Genomic DNA, 19,387 nt, shown 5'->3' on the forward strand with positions numbered 1-19,387 from the left:
TCCAATCCACGCGCATACCTACAAAATTCATTGGGACCAGCATGTGATATAATGAGGCCTTCAGGTGTTGTTCCACTCTTTTAGGGGGAAAGCACTGAGAGGTTTTTTTTGGCAGCCTGTTGTTTCTGCACGCTTTGTTTCATGTCTTTCACATATATGTTATGGTCTGTGGCCCCTCATAGAACTGCTTTGTGAAAAATTGATAGATGGGACCAAGATGTGCAGGCAACGCAGTCTCAGGTCATTACAATAACTCCATCATAAGCCTGCTTTACATTAGTCAAACTGTGAACCTTCCATGTGTCAACATATGTATTTTTTTCATCCATTGTTGGATCAAGACAAGATAAAAAGTCTGGTCAATTTCAGCTATTTTTCTGTCATTGTAGCACTGACCAAAAAAGGCAAAGTTGAGCCAGGTTGAAAGCAAAAACTTTCAAAACTTTAATACTCCAATAAAATTGTTTTTTTAGGTCTATATAATAATCAGTATGATAAAAGAATAAGTGGAAGACTAGTGGTGAAGGAAGGCTACCATATTTTGTAGAATTACATTTTCTCTAGATCTTAATGCATCATCACTTCTCTGATCCAGTTTGCTAGAGTAGGTGGTCTCGCCTGCTGCCAGTCGAGCAACAAAAGTTATCACATTGCTCTCAGGCTTCGTTTGACCACATTAGGATCTGTTACACCAGATACGTCTGTTTGAGGGTCTAAATCTATATTTCTATTTTAAAAGCTTGGATAAAGCAAGAAAAATACATATTCTCTTGATTTGAAGTTGTTCAGCTCATTTTAAGCCCATACAAATCATTCAGGCTTTTGTCCAAAATATGAACACATTCCTTACCTCGGTGTGTTCTGCATCTTGGTTTGAAGATGCAGACGTAAAAGCAGACTGCACAGATTTCATCAATAATTAATCAGAAATTAATGACACTAAAGATTTATATTAAGTCCCATTTATCATATTTTCACTACTTACGGTTAAGTTGCTTTTAACATCCATTTACCTTTGCTTGTTGTTTGATTCGTAGCGTGTAGAACTTATCACGGGATCAGACATTTAAGGCCACCGGCGAGCAGGAAACTCGCGATGATAAGCGTGCACTCTGAGGTTAGACTGCACACATTATTTACAGTTTTTCGGTCGCTCATGAGTCATACTGCAAGACAGCTGAATAGACCTATCAGTTTCTTGTAGCAGTGAGTAAATAACATTCCCACACTTCTGTCGAAAACACTCGACTAATTGATAGCAGACCATTTGGCTGTGACGAAGTAGGAGTCGATGGTTAAAAACAGGAAGTGGGCCTTATCTGCAGTGCTTCGCTCTGATCAATATTTCTTAGTAAGAAGATTTTCCCCTTTTTACACTATTGTAATGTACTCTGCCCGATGTGATCTTGGCCTGAGATCTCCCACGGCCATATTTACTTTCACAACAGTGAACTGCATTAACAGAATCAATGTTTTTGATGTGAGTCAAGTTCTTTTTGCTTTTAAACATTTGAAAATTACTGTTAGTACTTTGTCTAAAATTACTTATTTTATTGATATGCCCTAACATCACTGAGGTCTCCTTCAAAACTACAGCCATTTATTAGATTCTTTAGTTGTATGCGTTTGTTGATGTGTTATATCATCACCTTGACCTTGAAAGTTTGCGTTTGATAAATATTATTGTAAATCTCTTTATAAAATGTACTTGGACTCATTATCCATCTTTCTTGAATGTCTCTTCGGAGCATTGTGTCCCCAGCATCTCTCTCAAGGGGTGATTTGCGGGATTTTCAGAGTAAAACAATAATCACCTTGTTACCGAGGATTTCCCGAAGCGTGACCTCAGTAGTGACATAATTTGGAGCGAACAGAATGATTGATAGAAGGACTGGCAGGCAGATTTAGAGAGCGGACAGCAGCTCTGCCTGCAGAACCTAATCCGGCCTCAGCCTGTCCGTGAAGGAAACGCTGGGATTCTACCCTGAAGTGACGTCTGTTCACTCAACCCATGAGATAAGTTTTCCCTCCTTCATCTCTTCTCCCTTCCAAACACCCCAGCATGATGCCAATCCCTTCGTCTCCGTCGACACTGGAAAATCTCTGATAAACACTTTTTTGTTCTGGATTGATCACATTTGCTAATGTGAATTTATCGATGTTACGGTCTTAAATATTGCTCTCCATTGATTGAAGTACATTCTGTTCTGTGACATGTGAACCTTATTAAGCCGTAACATTTGTCCTGTGTGACACTGTATTGTCCGTGGTTCTGCAGTCCCACTGCTCAGACCTGGACCTCTTCCACCGTCTGCAGCTCCGCTTACACTCCGTCCTGAATCATCTGTCTGAGTTTCTCATTGTGCACAAAATCTTCCCTTTGCTTTGGCTACATGCTCCGCTGTCTCCGTGAAGAATGAAGGCATTTCATCAAGAGACAAAAGCATTGAGCTGCTGCTCCAAAATTCTTGACTTGAAATGCTTTTCATCACTTAGTTGCAGAGTATTATTTTAAAGGCTGATTGATTATTGTGGTGTACTGAAAGCTCTTAATTGTTAAACTTGTCAACTTTACTATGATATTCAACTGAATACTTCATGACAGTATATGGATTAGGATGAAATATTCAACTTCCATTCAGATTGTCATATAACAACCTATTTGCCAGATTAGGTGTTGGCAATTTACTATTCTGTATGTTGCATGTTAAAGTTTATTATATGACAATGCTGTACTTACGGTCTGTTTCATGTATGACATGGTTCGTATGAATGTTGATATGAGATGTATAAGACATGTACATTTTATGTATCGGTGGTGAACAGAAACGGGCAACAAACCTCTTATTCTGATCAAACAAATTCCTTCCCATCAAAGAGTAACTGTAAAATATGACAGAATCAAAGAAACTGTATCAGACAGTGATGCCAGTTTCCAGTGTGACACGAGCCCATATAAGGGATTCATGAAGGGAGCTCGAGCAAGTTATACGCATGGTGTGTGTCTGTAATAAAGAGGACAGGGGAACATCAGCTGCAAGAGTATTTTCCGAACTCTTCCTTTGTGGATGTAGATTTAATTGGGTTTCCGTCATGTTTCTGTTTCATCTGCTACAGCGAGAAGCCCTAATGGTCTTTTTATTGAGTGGCTTCTCCGTCTCAGTGTTTCTCTTTTGAGTTTATTTGAGATGCTGCGAGTCTGTATTGTGACATAACCATCCATCCGCGGCTTCAGCTTCTTCCTGATGGGTTATTCATTTGTTTCAGCATTGTGCACAAATATGTTTTGACAGCCAAGGGCCCTTCCGTTAGCGCTGACTGCACGGAGAAACGGTCAATAATCTATCCTTAGTGGCCCTGACTGTTGACCCCTCCTGTCAACACAACGACCTGATCACGTCTAAACGTCTTCCAGCTGGGGAAGCCGGGCGCACAGCGGTGGTCTCGAGCTTGCTATCCCCGCCTTCGGCTTGTCTCGGATTTTGTGCAGCTCATGAAATTTTCTGTCCTCAGCGTGGAGCGATTTGGGCAGAAAATAAGTGGGTGGGATGATTGCTGCAGTGTTTGGTCACAAGTTATCTGAACGGTCTTGATGCTAAATCTCAACTTATTATCAAATGACAATCACACAGCATGGCTAACATGGCTTAGAGAAGTATTTCACCACTGGAGAGATAGCCCCATGCATAAAACTAGGCTGTTTACGCAGTAGAAAGACTGCGGGGGCTACATGACCAGAAACCCAAAAATGGGCTGTGGTATTCCCTTTTTGCTCAAAAGCTAGAAAACCTACATCAACTAGAATCACAGAGAGGGGGGGGTCTCTGGCTGTACTCTTTGTGTCCATGGATGCTGGCATACAAAAATATAAAATCTGTCGTTGATACAATAGCCCCAAAATGTGTCCTGTGGAGAGGGGCAGGCTAGCTGGTTACCTCTGCTTTCAGTCTTGATTGCCATGCTAGGCTAATCGCCTCTCGGCTCAGGCCACATACTTTAACTAGCATCACAAGCGCAGACTGAATGCAAAGTGCAATGGCTGTCGAAAAAAACACCTCCATCAGCTTATAGATTTGTTCCCTACAAACCTCACTTCTACTATGCAATTGGGTTGTCCCACAGGGATGGGGTTAGGGTCCCAGAGGGAATGCGCCATTGTGCAACCAAAACAGGAAGAGGCATTGATTTCCCTTGTTGCCATCCCCAGGTAACAGTTGAAAAACGAGAACAACTGTGGAAAAGGACCCTGCTGGTGGAGGAGGCTAACAGGGATAAGAAACAGATTCAAAACCAGCTTTATTGCTTCTAGATTGGTAAGAAAAAAAAACTAGAAAACACCTACTTCTAATACAATCAGGTCAAATTGGCATTCTCATGGTTGGCCACACTGTTAGCGGTAGCCACGTTGCTAATGCTAACGCCCAGCCCACCCTAGTAATACCACAGCGAAATGTGAGGAGGAGTAAAGTTGAGGAGTTGTCTTTTTCTGCTTTAACTAACGGACATGGGAATGTTTTGCATCTTCTCATCTCACTCTCGGAAAGAATGTTACTGAGCATATTTCCTGAAATGTCAAACTATTAAAGGAATAGTTTAGACAATGTTTCATGCCTGGCAGTATCTTTATATAGACTGACCAGTCTAGAAGTGCACGGTTGCTCTCTCGGTGCAGTCAGTTCACTAGACTCGGTTGACATCATGCAAATATCACAACACGACCCTCTGAAGGGGGAAAGTCAGTGAGCAGAGGTTATGTAAGTGGTAATTACAGTTGACCTGCGAGCGATAGGACGGCCCGCATTAATGAGTTAATGTCTAGCTCGGTCTTTGAGCTTGCCCGCAACTCATTCACTGCCGTTTCAACATCGGGGCTCTGCTGCAATGTCAAATGGCCCTTTGGCCATTTACCCAGCATCACGCTCCCTCTGCTCTCTCCCATTTGAACAGCAGTACCAGCTTTTATTTATAGATGATAGTATTTCATCAGATCCACAGTGTGTCATCAGCACTGCAGGAAGAACAGCAACAATGGGGAGCGGAAGAAACTCAGTGAGTGTGATCGGGGCATCGTGTTTCTTCTGTGTTTGAATTTGTTGTAAAAAAAAAAAAAAGTTCTCGTATAATACACAGTATCTATTTTTCCATGTTTGTTTTCTGTTTCTGGTGGGAATAAGGGAGGATCGGGTGGGATTAGATTCTGCAGAGATAAAACTGTGCGACCACCAGCTGGTGATCGTCATACGGCAAATAATCACCAACATAAACAGAAACCAATTACGCTCCGCTTCTAGACGAGCATTAATTTATGATTCTGACCTTAACTCGTGATTTATGTTTCTGCTATCTATTTATCCATCTTTGTTTATTTAGGTTAGGTTATTTATTTTTCCCAGTTTTGTACGATCCACAATGACATGAGAAATAATTCACTCAGAGTTCCTGCTTGCTGGCCAGCATCAGCATATTTGATTCCTGTCAGCACTTAACTCGTATCGGTTCTGACACCGCGTCTTAATCGTGGCAGGTTCACGTGCTGATTAATGAGGGTCAGTGGAAGCTGGATGAGATGATAGTGACTGCAGCATGCTGTGTGCTGATGACAGATGCAGAAATGAATGGTAAGGGCTGTTTTCTGTGTTCTGAACTCAGGCCCTGGGGAGAACCAATTAGTGAAGGCACATTAGCCATGCCTAGCATCAGCTACCCTTCTAACTCATGTGAAACAGAATAAGTCTATTTCAATCTTTTTGCTATTGTGCCATAGCGTATTTCCCATGCATACATCTCTAGAGAGTGGAGGTTGTGTGTGACGGAGGTTGCCATATGGGAATCATGTCATGCTTCTTGCCTGCCCTATAACCAAGTCTATCACGTCAGATCTCTTTAGATCATCCTCAGCCTCGGACAGACTGAAAACTACTTTCTCCATGACACATGCAACACGTGAGAGGAATGTGCTATTGTGTAAAAAAATGTTAAAAGAAATTACTCCCAGGACTTCAAGCTATACACTAATCATTGCCAGATCACTTAGGATGTCTGCTCAGTCGGCATTATCTCCACATCATTGGCATCTCCCTCATCGTCGTGATGCAGGTTGGTAGGTATCTGTGGTGGTAATTGGGGCCTGCTGGTTGTGTTGAGATTCCTCTTTCTATCTAAATACATTTGTTTTTAAAATGTGCTTGGCTCGCGACCTCTCCTTTTGCAACCTATTCTCCAGGCTTCAGCCGTTTGTCAGCATTGCAGTCCAGCTTTCTGTGTGGTCTCTCTCTCTCTCTGTATATCTCTGAGTCTCGCCCTCTTTCCACCCCATCCTCCCTTCATTATCGTCTTACGACATCGAGTGTTAGGCTTTGACAGCTACAACTCTATCTCTCAAGTTCCTCCACACGTTGGGCAATGTCTTAGTTAGACGAAAGCCCATCGATCACATAAGGCCTGCCAACAGGAACTAGATTAACAGAGTGTCTGTTGCTCAATCATTGTACGCAAGCAGGCGGGTTTTTGTTTTTTGGTGTCAAACAGCAGAGTGCCGTGTACACATGGCAGTGACAGTGTAACCATTGCTGTCACATACAAAATATAAGTAAGTACAAGATAAGCCGCAGAGAGGTTTTTATTTTTGAGTTAAAGGTGCAATATGTAAGAATTGGCCTAGCGTCCAGTGTGATTCAAAAGGAAAAGGTGGCAGCATATTAGTGGAGTACTTACTGCTGCTAAGTGCTAGCTGGTTAGCATGCTAATTTCACTAGACAACTCTGAGACAGTATATACAGTATACTGTATAGACGCCTTTGACATAACAGCAAAACTGTTATTTTTATTCATGTTCTGTCGATGATTTCAGTCTAATTGTAGAACGTTTCAAACCAGATTTCTTGGCACATTGCACCTGTACTGTCATTGGTCACAGACTGTGCATGAATAATGAAGCTGTTTTGAGGATAGTTTTATTTAAAGCTTAATCTTTCTGAACTACTCTGAGCACTTGCAAGCACAAAATTGTAGGATGGTGCGGTCCTGGAGACGACAGGTAAAACTTTTGTCTGCATTTGTCAGCACAGGGGAGGTTACAGTCATGTGTCCTGACAGAAAATACACAAACAATCTGCACGCTGCACTGCTGGCTCTCAGCAAACTGAATTTATTAGAGACACATTGCCATTTCGAGAAGAGCCTTCGTCTTGTTCAGTAAACATCACCAAGCAGGCACACATGCTATACACACACACACAGGTCAGGTGGTTGCCATCTGCATAATTAATAATCAGTCACCTCCCAGACAAAACCAATCAGAGCAGCGCTAGACAACACTGGCTGATTCACGACTGGAAGGTGAAATATGTGCCTCCATAAAGGGGAAAACACTGAAAGGAATATTGAATAAGATTTAAAAAAAAACTAAAAAATAAAAAAAAACATTTAAACTACTACAGTAGAAATTCAACAAAATGCATGAATTATCATAAAAAGGGAGCAATTATCTTAGAAAGTGCTTCTTATAAATAGATATATAGTACATAGGGAAACCTGAGAGATATAATGATGATTAATGAACATACTCAAGTCCAATTCCAAAGAATGTAGGCTAAATAAAAACAAGATGTAATCAATTTTACAAAGTGCAAACTTAGGAGTATCCTTTATACAATGATGTGTTTTATGAATTTTGCCCTGTCCTTGCTTATGAACAGCTGAATCTTTTCACACATTATCAAGATTTCATCACCTGTTAATCAGACATTTTTAGAATATTGAGAGCATTAGATATGTCCCCAGATAATAACGTTTGTGTGATTAAAAACCTTCTTAAAATCATTATAAGAACCAGTTCAGCGAATCACACTCTGCTTGTCTCAGTCACATCTCGTGCAAATCAAACTGTTCAGCTGAGCTCGTTGGATCCGGCTGACTTGCATGGCGAGTGTTTAGCTGTCTGCTCAGGTCAGATGACTTAATATGTAGTGGTGACCGGTCTCTACTCACACACACACACACACACACACACACACACACACACACACACACACACACACACACAAGAAATGGGCATGTCACGCTAGCTTTGGCCTGGATGCTACCTCTTTCATCTGAGGGCCAACCCACCTCTCTGAATGGGCTCCTCAGTGCCAGCTGCATTGCCTGATATGGAAATAACTAGTGAGTGTTAAACCATCTCTGTGTGTGAGGACGCTTGTGTCTTTTTTAACTATCAAACCGCCCTCCTGTACAAAAATTAAGCCTTGTCTGCGCAGCACATGCCCTTGACAACATGAGAGCCGCTGTGTTGCCACGCAGTCTGTATCTTTCCAAGAATGGCTAGAATAACTCGCAGAATTAGCAGTGTTTGCACACAGGTAATAGCTAACTGAAGCATTAGCCTCTGATCTTCCTTTGCTAGATGTGACCACTTGACAGCTGTAACTTCCAGATAACATCATGAGGCTCAGCTCTTCTCATAATAAACCCGTTTCCTTGAACGCAGCATCAAAAGATATCTAATCTCTGATGACAGCGCTGTAAATCCGGAGCACTATTTTACACCTGACACATTGCTGATACAAGCCCAACATGGAGCTTTTAATCAACTGTCCCCACTGTTAAATGTTGCTTTTCCTTTCTAAGTCTGTTTTCCAGGACCACAGTATATGTCATGTTTGTTATTTGTTATTGGTCCCACTTGTGCGGTAAATCAGAGTTAGTGTAACAATGGCTCAGCGTGCGGACAGAAAAATGGAGGCTTGTATAAATACCTGAGCAGGATTAATGTTGGCTACATGTCAGTTTTGTTTTGGCCAGTGCATTTTCATCCGAAGGGAACAACTAATCAGATTCCAGTTGAAAAAAAATATATAAATATTGACGTTGTGTTTTGCTCTTTGAGTGGATCCCGTTGCAGGGCACCACGCGCATTAAATGGAAAACTTCTTATTTCTTCTCACGCCTACACTCTCTTATCATGACGTCATTGTGGGCCAGATGATCTAACCTCAACCTCGCGATGAGATACATGACATCCGCACATAGCAGCGGTGGCTAAAGGCATGATGACAAGCTGCCTCCTGCTCTCACAGAGACCGGAGGAGGACTTTGACGATAAGGGCTGAGCACAGAGCGCTTGCGATGTGTCTGTGTGCTGCGTTTGTGGATGACACGTGGGGAGAGGGGCCTTTGCAGCCTCCTGCCTCTCAGGGCTCCTTTGGCCTGTGTATAATTGATGAGTGGAGTGAATAAGTGATGAGTTTGTGACTGTCAGCCAGCCCGATGGGGATGGACAGAGCTCAAGTTTGGCTCTCCTCATCTGGCTGATGATGACAACGCTGGCGATGATGATGCCCGCGCTTCTCCTGCGACACTGTCCCGCACTCGGCCTGGGCCCCTGCATCACCGCTGTCGTCACCGCCTCTTACCTCTTTCTGGATGGCAACACAAAGATAGAGGGACGTGCCAGAAAAGAGGGAGGGCGAGGGAAGGGAGAAAGAGGCTGGAGGAGGGGTTGGTGTGTGGTGGTGGTGGTGGGGGGACGAAGAGCGCGAGAATGGAAGTTAGATGAAAGGAGGGCAGGGGATGGGAGTGGGGGAGGGGAAGCAGCCAGAGAGTGGAGAAAATCTTTTAAAAGAGATGATGACATGCAGATCAGACTGGGCCGGGAGGGGGGTTGTTCAGTCGGAGAACAAATAAGTCGTTAGAGTCAGAAAGTCTGAGCAGCTGGACGTCAGTAGAAGCAGCCCTGAACGGGCAAAAATGAGTCACATCTTTATTCATAATCATGTCCATCTTTGATGTGAGGCAGTTTGGTGATGGTTGAGAATCTGTCCTGTTGGCAGGAGATGTTCGGACAGCACTGTGTTGTTGCAGTATGAATGCATTACCGGGGTCGTCCCTGAATCATTTTCAATCTGGTCCCCTTTCTAATAACCGTTCTGCCACTCTGAGACAACAATTTGCATATCTATGTGTTCCCTTAGAGAGGGATTACCACCAGAAATTGGACTTGTTACAGATTTGATGGAAAGAAGCGTTCTACAAATGGCTCATAGAGGAATGCATTTTCTCTCCCTCCCTGACATGAATGCTGATGATAAGTTGTCACTGTGGAGTCCAGAGATCAGCTCGGGTACAGATGAAGGTAGTTTCAGGAAAAAGCCTGCAGAGGGATTGACCTGGCGGTGAGATGTGAATCATAATTCCCTGCTGCAGGTAATGAGGGCTACATTGCAAGATGTGTGTAACTCTCCATGTATGCTTATTTACATAGCTAAGCATGAACTTGCAATCTGGAGGTAATGATTCATTTTTAACATGCTAAATTAGTGTTGCTATAGATCAGGTGGTGACTGCTTTTTGTGTTCTGTCATCCACATAGTAAAGAAGACAACAGTAAATGCTGCAAAATAAGAGAGAGAAAAACAGACCACAGTTGTCAGTTGTTGTTTCTAACTTTTGCATGTATAAGTTGTGAATAAAAACATCACCTTGGACAGCCATTCAATAGCTCTAGTAAAAAGTGAAGAGGATCGCATGAGCAGCTATTGTTGAATTATGAACCGAATGTTAGTGGTGAAATGTCCTTCAGGTGGAATTCAGGCCTGGAAAACAATCTGCTTAAGGTCCAACAACTCAATCGCCAAAGCAAAGGCTGGCAATGTATGTCTCTGCAAATCAGTTGGAACTGAACTTGTATCCATGTCTTGTCATAACATTGTGATTATGTTCTGCTTGGGTTCAGGCACAAAAACCACTTGAGAAGATCGTGCTTTGGCTTGAAGTTCCTGTTTTGTCCCCACTTCTTATCAAAAATATAATTTTACTGTCACCACAGACACGGCTGGAAATTGTCCCAGTGCCTGTTTGAAAATATCCAGTGCTGTCGTGCTTACCAGTGTTGAAGCAAAGCCTCCGACTGAGTCACGGGCTTGGCAGCCATCTCGCCTGTAACTCCAGCCCCACCCCCTTCACCTCCCGATATGACAGGTCGTAAACAAGTAACATGAGCATAATAAGCATAATCAATATGACATGCAATATGAAATTATTATTTCATTGTCTATCCTTTACAGATTCTGTAATTTGCACATTTCTGCTACAGTATCTATGGGTCCAAAGACCGGGGGTCTGTCAGTCTGTGGATCCATCCACAGTTTCAGTGTCTTTACAACTTCTGGAAGATTGCTTTGAAATGTTGCACTGAAAGCCATTTTTATGACTTCCCTGAATTTTCATCAAGTCAGAATGACTCTTCAACTAACTCTCCGGTCAATTCTAAGGAACTCCCAGACTCATTTTTCAAGTTTCCATGAAATTTGCTGTGGATATTTATGAATGAATCCTGCACCGTTTTTCTTCTTCAGTGCCACCATCTGGACAAAATACCGAGTTGAAGTAAAGGTGTCCGGACCCTGCTGGTCAGATCAAAATGTCAAATGTTGTGCACAAGACCAAGAAACAGGGCACATCATTGGGGCACATTTACTCTCCCTTTTTGACGTGCGTATTATCTGTATCTGTCTGTCTGCGCCATCCTTTTGAAAACGAAAATGGAGACACGCAGTGGGAATCTGCTGGTTTAGTGGATAAATGTGCTGGTGCCATGGAGAAAAGAAAGTCTGCCCTTTACACAACCGCTGGGACTGGGTGACTGACATTTCTGCTAATGCCATCACATGAGCCGTGCCATTTCAGTGAAGACATGGACAGATGCCTCCCTGTGCTCACACCACTGTGACCGCACAGGAAACTCCACGTCTCCCTGTGTTTTCAAGTGATGGCCCGCGTACGTATGTTCTTAGGGCCCATCTATGGACGTATACCACCTCCTTATATGTCATATGTTGAATCCTTTGAATGATCGGCGAGTGCAGGTGACAGTGCGGAGGAAACGCGGCACAGTACACAGCGTACAGTATATGCTCGGACATCGCGTGGTCGCAGCAAACACCACGTGACGGAGCTTTTATGTGTCGCATTTTACGGCTTCAAATGAATCTCAGACACGACAAGTTGCGTGTGTCCATGTCGTTTACAGCCAACTTTCTGCAGTGTTTTTGACCTCAGAGGGATCCCAATGCGTTAACGATGCGTGGTCCACTTTTACAGCGCTCCTTGTTGTCTGAGAGGACCAGGGTTTCTTCTCTGCTCTCTGACTGTATTCTCCCTCTTCTACTTTGTGTCTTTTGGGGGAAGGTGTTAGTTGGATATGAAGCAGACGAGTGCACAAGCAGTGCAGCGAGGGGAGCCGAGAGTTTCAGCTGAGTCCAGCGTTTTTCTCTCAGCTCCCTGATGGCTCCCAGATGTTTTTTGAAGCAGCAGCCGCTCTCTCTCTCTGCATTCGCTCTTTTTCTGCCCCCCCCCCCGTGTGTCTCTCTCCTTTCACATATTCTGCCCCCTCCTTCTGCCTGTCCTTCCAATTTTTTCCCTCTCTTCAGGGATCACACCCTACGCAAAAGTGCTCGCTTCACCTTGTCTGATCGTAATCACCCCTCGTCAAATAAACAGTCGTTCTCCACACTTGTTCTCTTTATTTCTCTTTTGCTTCTCCCTCCTCCGCCTTTGCTTCTCCTTGCTTCTCCCTCTCTCCCCTATCCTTCATCACTCATCGTTCCTCTGGTCTGTTCCAGGGAAATGGCGTTCAGTTGCTCCTATAACACACCGGACCATGTTGTGTTTTCGCTGTGTTTAACCGCAGAACCAACTGGCTTCACCATCACCATCAAATACGTTGCACATGCAAAATTCATGGGATTTCAAATGCACTCCAGCACCGGTGAGATTTATTCATTTGCTCATTCACCAGGAGTCCAAAAAGCGGCAGACACTGACTTAAGCCATTGTGTTTCAGTGCTGAAATGCCTTGGGATCAGGTGCAAAAATAGCAGCTGTACTTAACTTGTGAGTGTTGTATAAAAGCCTGCTTCCTCATGGAGGAACTGGTGTTGTGTAAAAATGTAAAGACAGACATATACAGTGGAGTGGAGAGGAATGAGTGAGGAAGTCACATGTCTCAATCCTCCTATTTTCCTGAGCTCTGGAGAATACAGGACCTTTGCTCATGCATGAAAACGTCAGCCTCAGTGGAGGTGGCCAAGCTGCATCTGCCACTAACACGATTCATGACCCATTAATTGATTTACATGCTAAATAATGAAAGAATATTATTATCCAAAATACATATGAGGCTCTGTTACTTAGTACGCCTTTAAATGATTAGTGGTATGTAAGGATTTTAGTTGAAAACATTCAAAAATTATCAACCCATGTGAAGAAACAGACTTGAAATGTTGTCTTTTTTTATAGTTTTGCATAGATTCACTGAAGTTAGCATGCTAACTAGTTAGCCCCATCCCGTCTCGGTCCAAAGCTTCTGTGCTAGCGGTGTAAACATCAGAACTCCCCTGCTGCTCCGAGCTCTCAGTCCAGATTTCTAGATGAATGGCTAGCTGAGCTAACTAGCTTACGGCAGCAACAGCAGTTAACAGTTATACTGGTTTCAGTTTGACAGTTGGCCAATTCTTACATGTTGCATCTTTTGAATAATAAAACAAACGTGGCACTCAGTAGAGAGCATACCTCTGCCAAGGCCCATCAGTCCCCTTTTGTACTCACTCACAGATATCAGCCACCTTGATACGAGTGATTTCTTTTTTTCAGGTCCCTTCATTATGAAATTTCCTGGATCCTTCCCTCTATCCAGATCAACACCAAAAGTCAATAGGGTCTATTCTGGAACGAGACCCATTCTCTGTCCAAGTGTCATGGAAATCCATTCAGTAGTTTTTGTGTAATCCTGTCGACAAACCAACCAACCAACATCAGACACATGTGAGGACATGACCTCCCTGCTGGGGGTAAAACTCAAAATTAAGAGGGTATAAAAATAGACATATAAACTGTCTTTAAAGCCTACAGTCATACATTTTCAAATATGTTGCATACGATTTTAAAAGAGACTGACATTAGTGAAAAAAGCTAATAGTCAGTGTGAAATCCAAAAACTCCAGATGAGCTCATGTATCCTTTTTTAAGCAGCCTTGAATCCCAACATTTCCTGTTGGAAGCTACTCATTTCTGCAAGACTTGGAGTGCAGCTGATTCCACTTGTTTAACTAGCAAAAAATGGAAGAAACAGAAGATACTCAGATGAGTAAAACACTTCTACTTGTATTTACTTTAAAACAACAAAGTGTGGCTGCCTTGAGAAAGATAGTCGATTGCTGAGTCAAACAGCTTTGGGTCGGACGCCACCCTAAAGCACCAGTATTCAACGACATCTGAATTCTCAAAACTTTTCAAGCTCTTGTTTGCTTGGAGACCTCGGCTTATCTGTTTGGTTTGCAGCGGTTGTTTCATGCATCTGTTTTTACAACGCCTTATTTATTTCTTCTCTTTTTCCGGCTGTTCCTTGCGGCGAACCAGCGTGTCCTTTTTTTTCTGTTTGTTTTGATACTTGTGTCATCTCTTGACATGAGAATCTTTTTTTTCCTTTTCATATTCATGCTTTTGTATGTTTTTAGATATTTTATGTTGGCCATAACTTGGGGTATATTTCTCTAAATGTTTATGCTTGTGCTCTTAAAGCATGATTGTTCCTGAGGGCCTCTGTAATCACAGCGAGTTCCGAAAAAGCTGCGCTGTGGCTTGGCTCCAGCGCATGAGCCATAAAGTTAATGATGCATCCTACACTTTGGAATTACTGACAGCTCCGAGGGGAATAACGATGTCTCTTTAATGGTTAATATATCACACGGAACATGTCAGGAGCTACTGATTAGATTTGGCAAGAACTTTGATGCCACGTAGAGCACATTGAACACGTAAGGTAAAATATTGATGCACTTCGGCTCTAAATCATCAGCGGGTCCACAGTCGTTACTGTTGACAGCTGTAACAGTAGATTTGTGACAGACGGCTTCTTCCGCCTGTGTGACTGCAGCTTCTCCCTCTGTCTCCCTGTCTCTCCGGATACAGGTTTCACATGAGCGTTCACCGACAGACAGAGAAGTTGACTGTAAACACTGTGATCTGTTTTGATGACGCACAACCCAGTGCGAGCTCATTGATATGGAGAGGGAACTGAGGGCAGGAGCTTCCTCATCAGCAAACACATTCCTGTGATGTTGACAGACTGAACTCCCGACGCCGCCATACTCTATTTGAACATGTGTCAGTAGATGTGTAGAGACGGAGCAAGAGAAAAAAAGGGAAAAGGGTTCGCAGAGACGACACGAGTTCCTCTGCTACACTCGCACGCCGCACCTAACTTGTCACAGAATAAACCCAGCCTAAAGGAGTAGTTCCACATTTTGGAACATTTTCTTCCTCTTATAGAGCATATGTCTGATGCCTCCATGCTAAGCCAAGCTGATTGCCTTCTTGCTATAGCTTCACACTCAAGAAACATGCATCAGATCTTCTCATTTAACTCTAAGTGTTAAAACATATAAAGCAATTTCCCAAAATGTTGAACTATCCTTTTGAACCCTGCACTGACCAGTCCTCTGCTGCTGCTTTTCTTCATGTAGTATTGCATGAACAGGTGAATGATGGCACATCCATACGGATGTTTGGAGGTTTTGCGCTGCTGAAAGTCTTGATCGGGCCCTCTCACATCAGCTGCAGCACATTTTTCCAATTCGAAAGGATTCAGGATCATCCATCATGCATTTTGTCAGTGATGTCTAAGTACATAGCAGACCGTGTGCTGCCAACACTGCTGTTTTTACTCTCCCGGATCTTCTGGAAGATGCATTGTCTTCTGTCGGCTTTGCTGAGCTCCTGTTTTCACGCCAAGCTTTAACACGAGTGAATGTCATCGGTAGCGCTTATTAGTCTACCGACTACACCCATACGCACACATTTCTCCATACCAGCTCATCAGGAGAGATACTACCCTTTTCTGTCCCTCCACAGTACTTCTATGCTCAGCTCACATATCCACTCACACACAGATGGAAACAGCCGTTGGGAGCAATTTGAGGTTCGGTTTCTTGCCCAAGGACACTACAACCCACTCTATCGCGGCCACAGCTGTCTCAATATCGTGCTATCACTGTTATCACATCCCGCCGCCATTCTTCGTCTGCTGCGAGCCATAAGCCATGTGTGTGTCAAATAATTGTAGTTTATGTACGTTTATTTCTCCACCTGTACAATTTAGTGCAATTAGAGGAACAAAAAAAATAACTTTATTAACGGAATGCGTGGAAACGACAGCGTTGGCGTTCTTTCACTAACGAAGTCTGTAGCTTTAGCTGGCAGATAAATGGCAGCCGTGTTCACTGTGAGCTGGCTGAGCCCGGTTGAGCCAAGCCCTGCTGCTGGTTGGAGCATGTTAAAAGTGGGCCGAGGTTCTGTTATAGACAGAATGCCGAGTGTTCTAACATTCAGATAAACCTGCAGGCATCATTAAGGGAGATTTATGGCTGAACGATTGTGCGGGTCACACTCTGAACTCTGCACGGTGTGTTTTCTGAATTCACGTCATTTGTTTCTTGCGAGCTGTGCGTCTGAAATGGTGTCACTGCAATCACGCATGCATATTTAGACAAGCACGCAAAAACACGAGGTTGGAAGGTCTCACACACGCTGCGAGCAAAACAACTTTTTCTTTCCCTTTAATTGCTGCTTCAGATTTCCTCCTCGCACGTACTTAATCCTCAAAGTCACAAATGAAAAGCACACATGTTTGTAGTCATGTTGATGCCGGTGTTTTTGGAACAATGCGATGGAGGGAATCCTCGGGGACGCAATGTTCCTCTTCAAAAGAGACGGGCATGAATGTAATTATCACACAACAATGTTTATAATTAGCAGGAGCACAAGCTGGTGCACTTTAGCACAATGACGAACCTTGCTCCAGATTCTGTGAATCGTATTGCTTTTTTCTTCTTGTTATAATGTTCATTATCATACGCTGAACTGTGGATCAGCCTCTTCCTCCTCTCCTCTGTTTGTTTTTCTCTCACTACACATAACCTGCTGCCTCCTCTCCCTCCCTTCCTTTCTTCATTATGCATTATGTATTTTTTTTTTTTTTAGTTTCTCTCCGTCCTCTCTCTCGCTCTCTCCAGCTTATTATCACTTACTGTACCCTCCATCCCCTCTCCTCCCACCGCTCTGTTCTTATTAAAAACTCTCCCACTTCAGCGTCACCCTGGCTCAAGTCCCGCTCGCCTGAACTAACTGATCCGAGGCGTCTTGCAGGCACTTTGACTCCTTTCCATCCTCCCTCCTTCCCTCCCTCCTTCCCTCCTTCGCTGTCCCATCCTCTCTTTCTCTCTCTCTTTCTCTCTCCCTCTCTCCCTCTCTCTCTCTCTCTCTGGCTCGGCTTGTGAGGAGTGACGCACGGCCCTGCTGTCAGAGAGAGATAGCAGACTCGACTCTGGCTGTGACGTCACCAGGTTATCTCCAAGCCGTCCTTCTGCAGTACTCAGACCTGCCACACACACACACACACACACGCACGCACACACAGATGAGCACACACTCCTGCTTGTACAGTATCCGAGATGAATGCACACACATGGCGTCACGTTTCACCCCTCCAACACCCCCGAACAAATTATCAGTGTGCATGTCTCAGCGACACACTCTGGTATGCCAGTAACACTCAGTGTAAATCTCTCACACATCTACATGAAATTATTAACACGCGAGATTTATCCTTTTCCCCCCGCCGTGGCTGCAGCTGCATTGATATGCTCACAGTGTTCCCTGGACCCATGAATGAACCCAAGATGTTCTTTTGGAATAATGATAAGACACACTGCATATGCAGAAACGATGACTTGTCCTACTTATACAATCACAAATGATGAATGAAATCTTGAAAACAGATTTTTTGGGGGAAAGAAAATGTGACATGAACTGAGAAACATTATGGAATTCTGGTGATACAAGATAACTTCTTCCTTCCTTATAATATTCATACTATTAATCAAAACATGTCATTCATCACAAAAGAAGAAAAATAATCTTTATTACTCTCCCCAGTGATATAATGTAACGATGTACATTCACCCAGCTACTGCACCCAAGTCCAACTTTGCTTGAGTATTTCCAGTTTATGCTGCTTTATACTTCCACAGCACTGTACTTTCTTACTTTCATAATCGTCTCATTGCTTAGCTCATTATAACAGAATTAGACATAGAGACCGAGCAACAGACAGTCGTTGCAAAATAACAGAAATATGTATTGGTGTAATTGCAAAATGTGTACCAGGGTGCAGAACTTGATGTAGTTGAACCATCAGGGAACACACAAGGCGAGGCCCTGCTCCAAAAACAGATAAAGTACCGCAGCTGTCCGATCATTATTGAGGGTTAATTTGGAACCAGTGAGCTCGATTGCAGCACCATCTCCTCCGGTAATGAGAGGAGAGGTGTGCTGTGTTTTCACTGATGGGCAGTAGACTCAGACTAGCTATGATGGATGGATAGGGAGGTAGCAACCACTGGACAGCTGTTTCATCAGCTAGTAATTAGGTTCTCTGTGTACTGGATATTAATAAGCATCTACATTCGTAATTGTTGTTTCTGTTTGGTCTCTGTTTCTGTCTGCTTCCCTTGAAAAATGTGTTTTTTTTGAAGTTCTATCCCAAATTATTAAACAGCTTAAACAGTAACGGTTGTGTAAGGGTCAAAATCCGTTCATCCACTCACGTCTCTTCTCCTCTCCATGGGGTTCAGCCCCTGATGTCCTGTCCACTACAAACCCAGCTTCTGACACAAAGGTAAGCTTTGTTCCTGTCCTTCGTTAATGTGACAGCGTTTATCCCTGAGGTGCTGCCAAAAGTACAGCAGCTCCACAGAGAGCTCCACAGGAAGAGAAAGCTTTTTTTTTTTTTTCTTTTTGCTAAGAAAATTTCCAACGCCTGATTTCACATTTACAGTCAGTCTTAGAGTCAAGTTCCAAACTGATTGGACCCCTTTACTCATGCAGCAAAAAAAAAAAAAAAGGCCTCTCTCTCAATATTCCTTTGAAGTGGAAAATCAGGCAATGGTGAAGTTCACTCAGTTTGGGTGGGATTCACATGAATAAAATTGGATGGCCCGCTTTTTTCCATTTCATTGAATTCAGATCAGGAGACGACGCCAACTCTCAGATGTGTCGCACAATTTGGCCATCGCCGGCGATGGCAGAGGCAGCTGTATCCGACGGCCCCCACCTCCATCACAACTCGAAAAAACTCAACCACCCACAACGATCCTGCGTTTTGATCTTCCTGTTCCTTGTTATAATTTATGGATGCTTCTCTTTCATCACATTCGTATTCTCTGCTGCTTTCTTTGAAAAAAAACAAAAAAAAAAGAGCACAACACGTTCCGGATTTCATAATGTTGTTCTCACATTGCATACTATTGTTCCCAGGATACACTGTCATCAT

Source organism: Acanthopagrus latus, chromosome 8, assembly GCF_904848185.1.
Source record: "Acanthopagrus latus isolate v.2019 chromosome 8, fAcaLat1.1, whole genome shotgun sequence".
NCBI classification, from domain to species: domain Eukaryota; kingdom Metazoa; phylum Chordata; class Actinopteri; order Spariformes; family Sparidae; genus Acanthopagrus; species Acanthopagrus latus.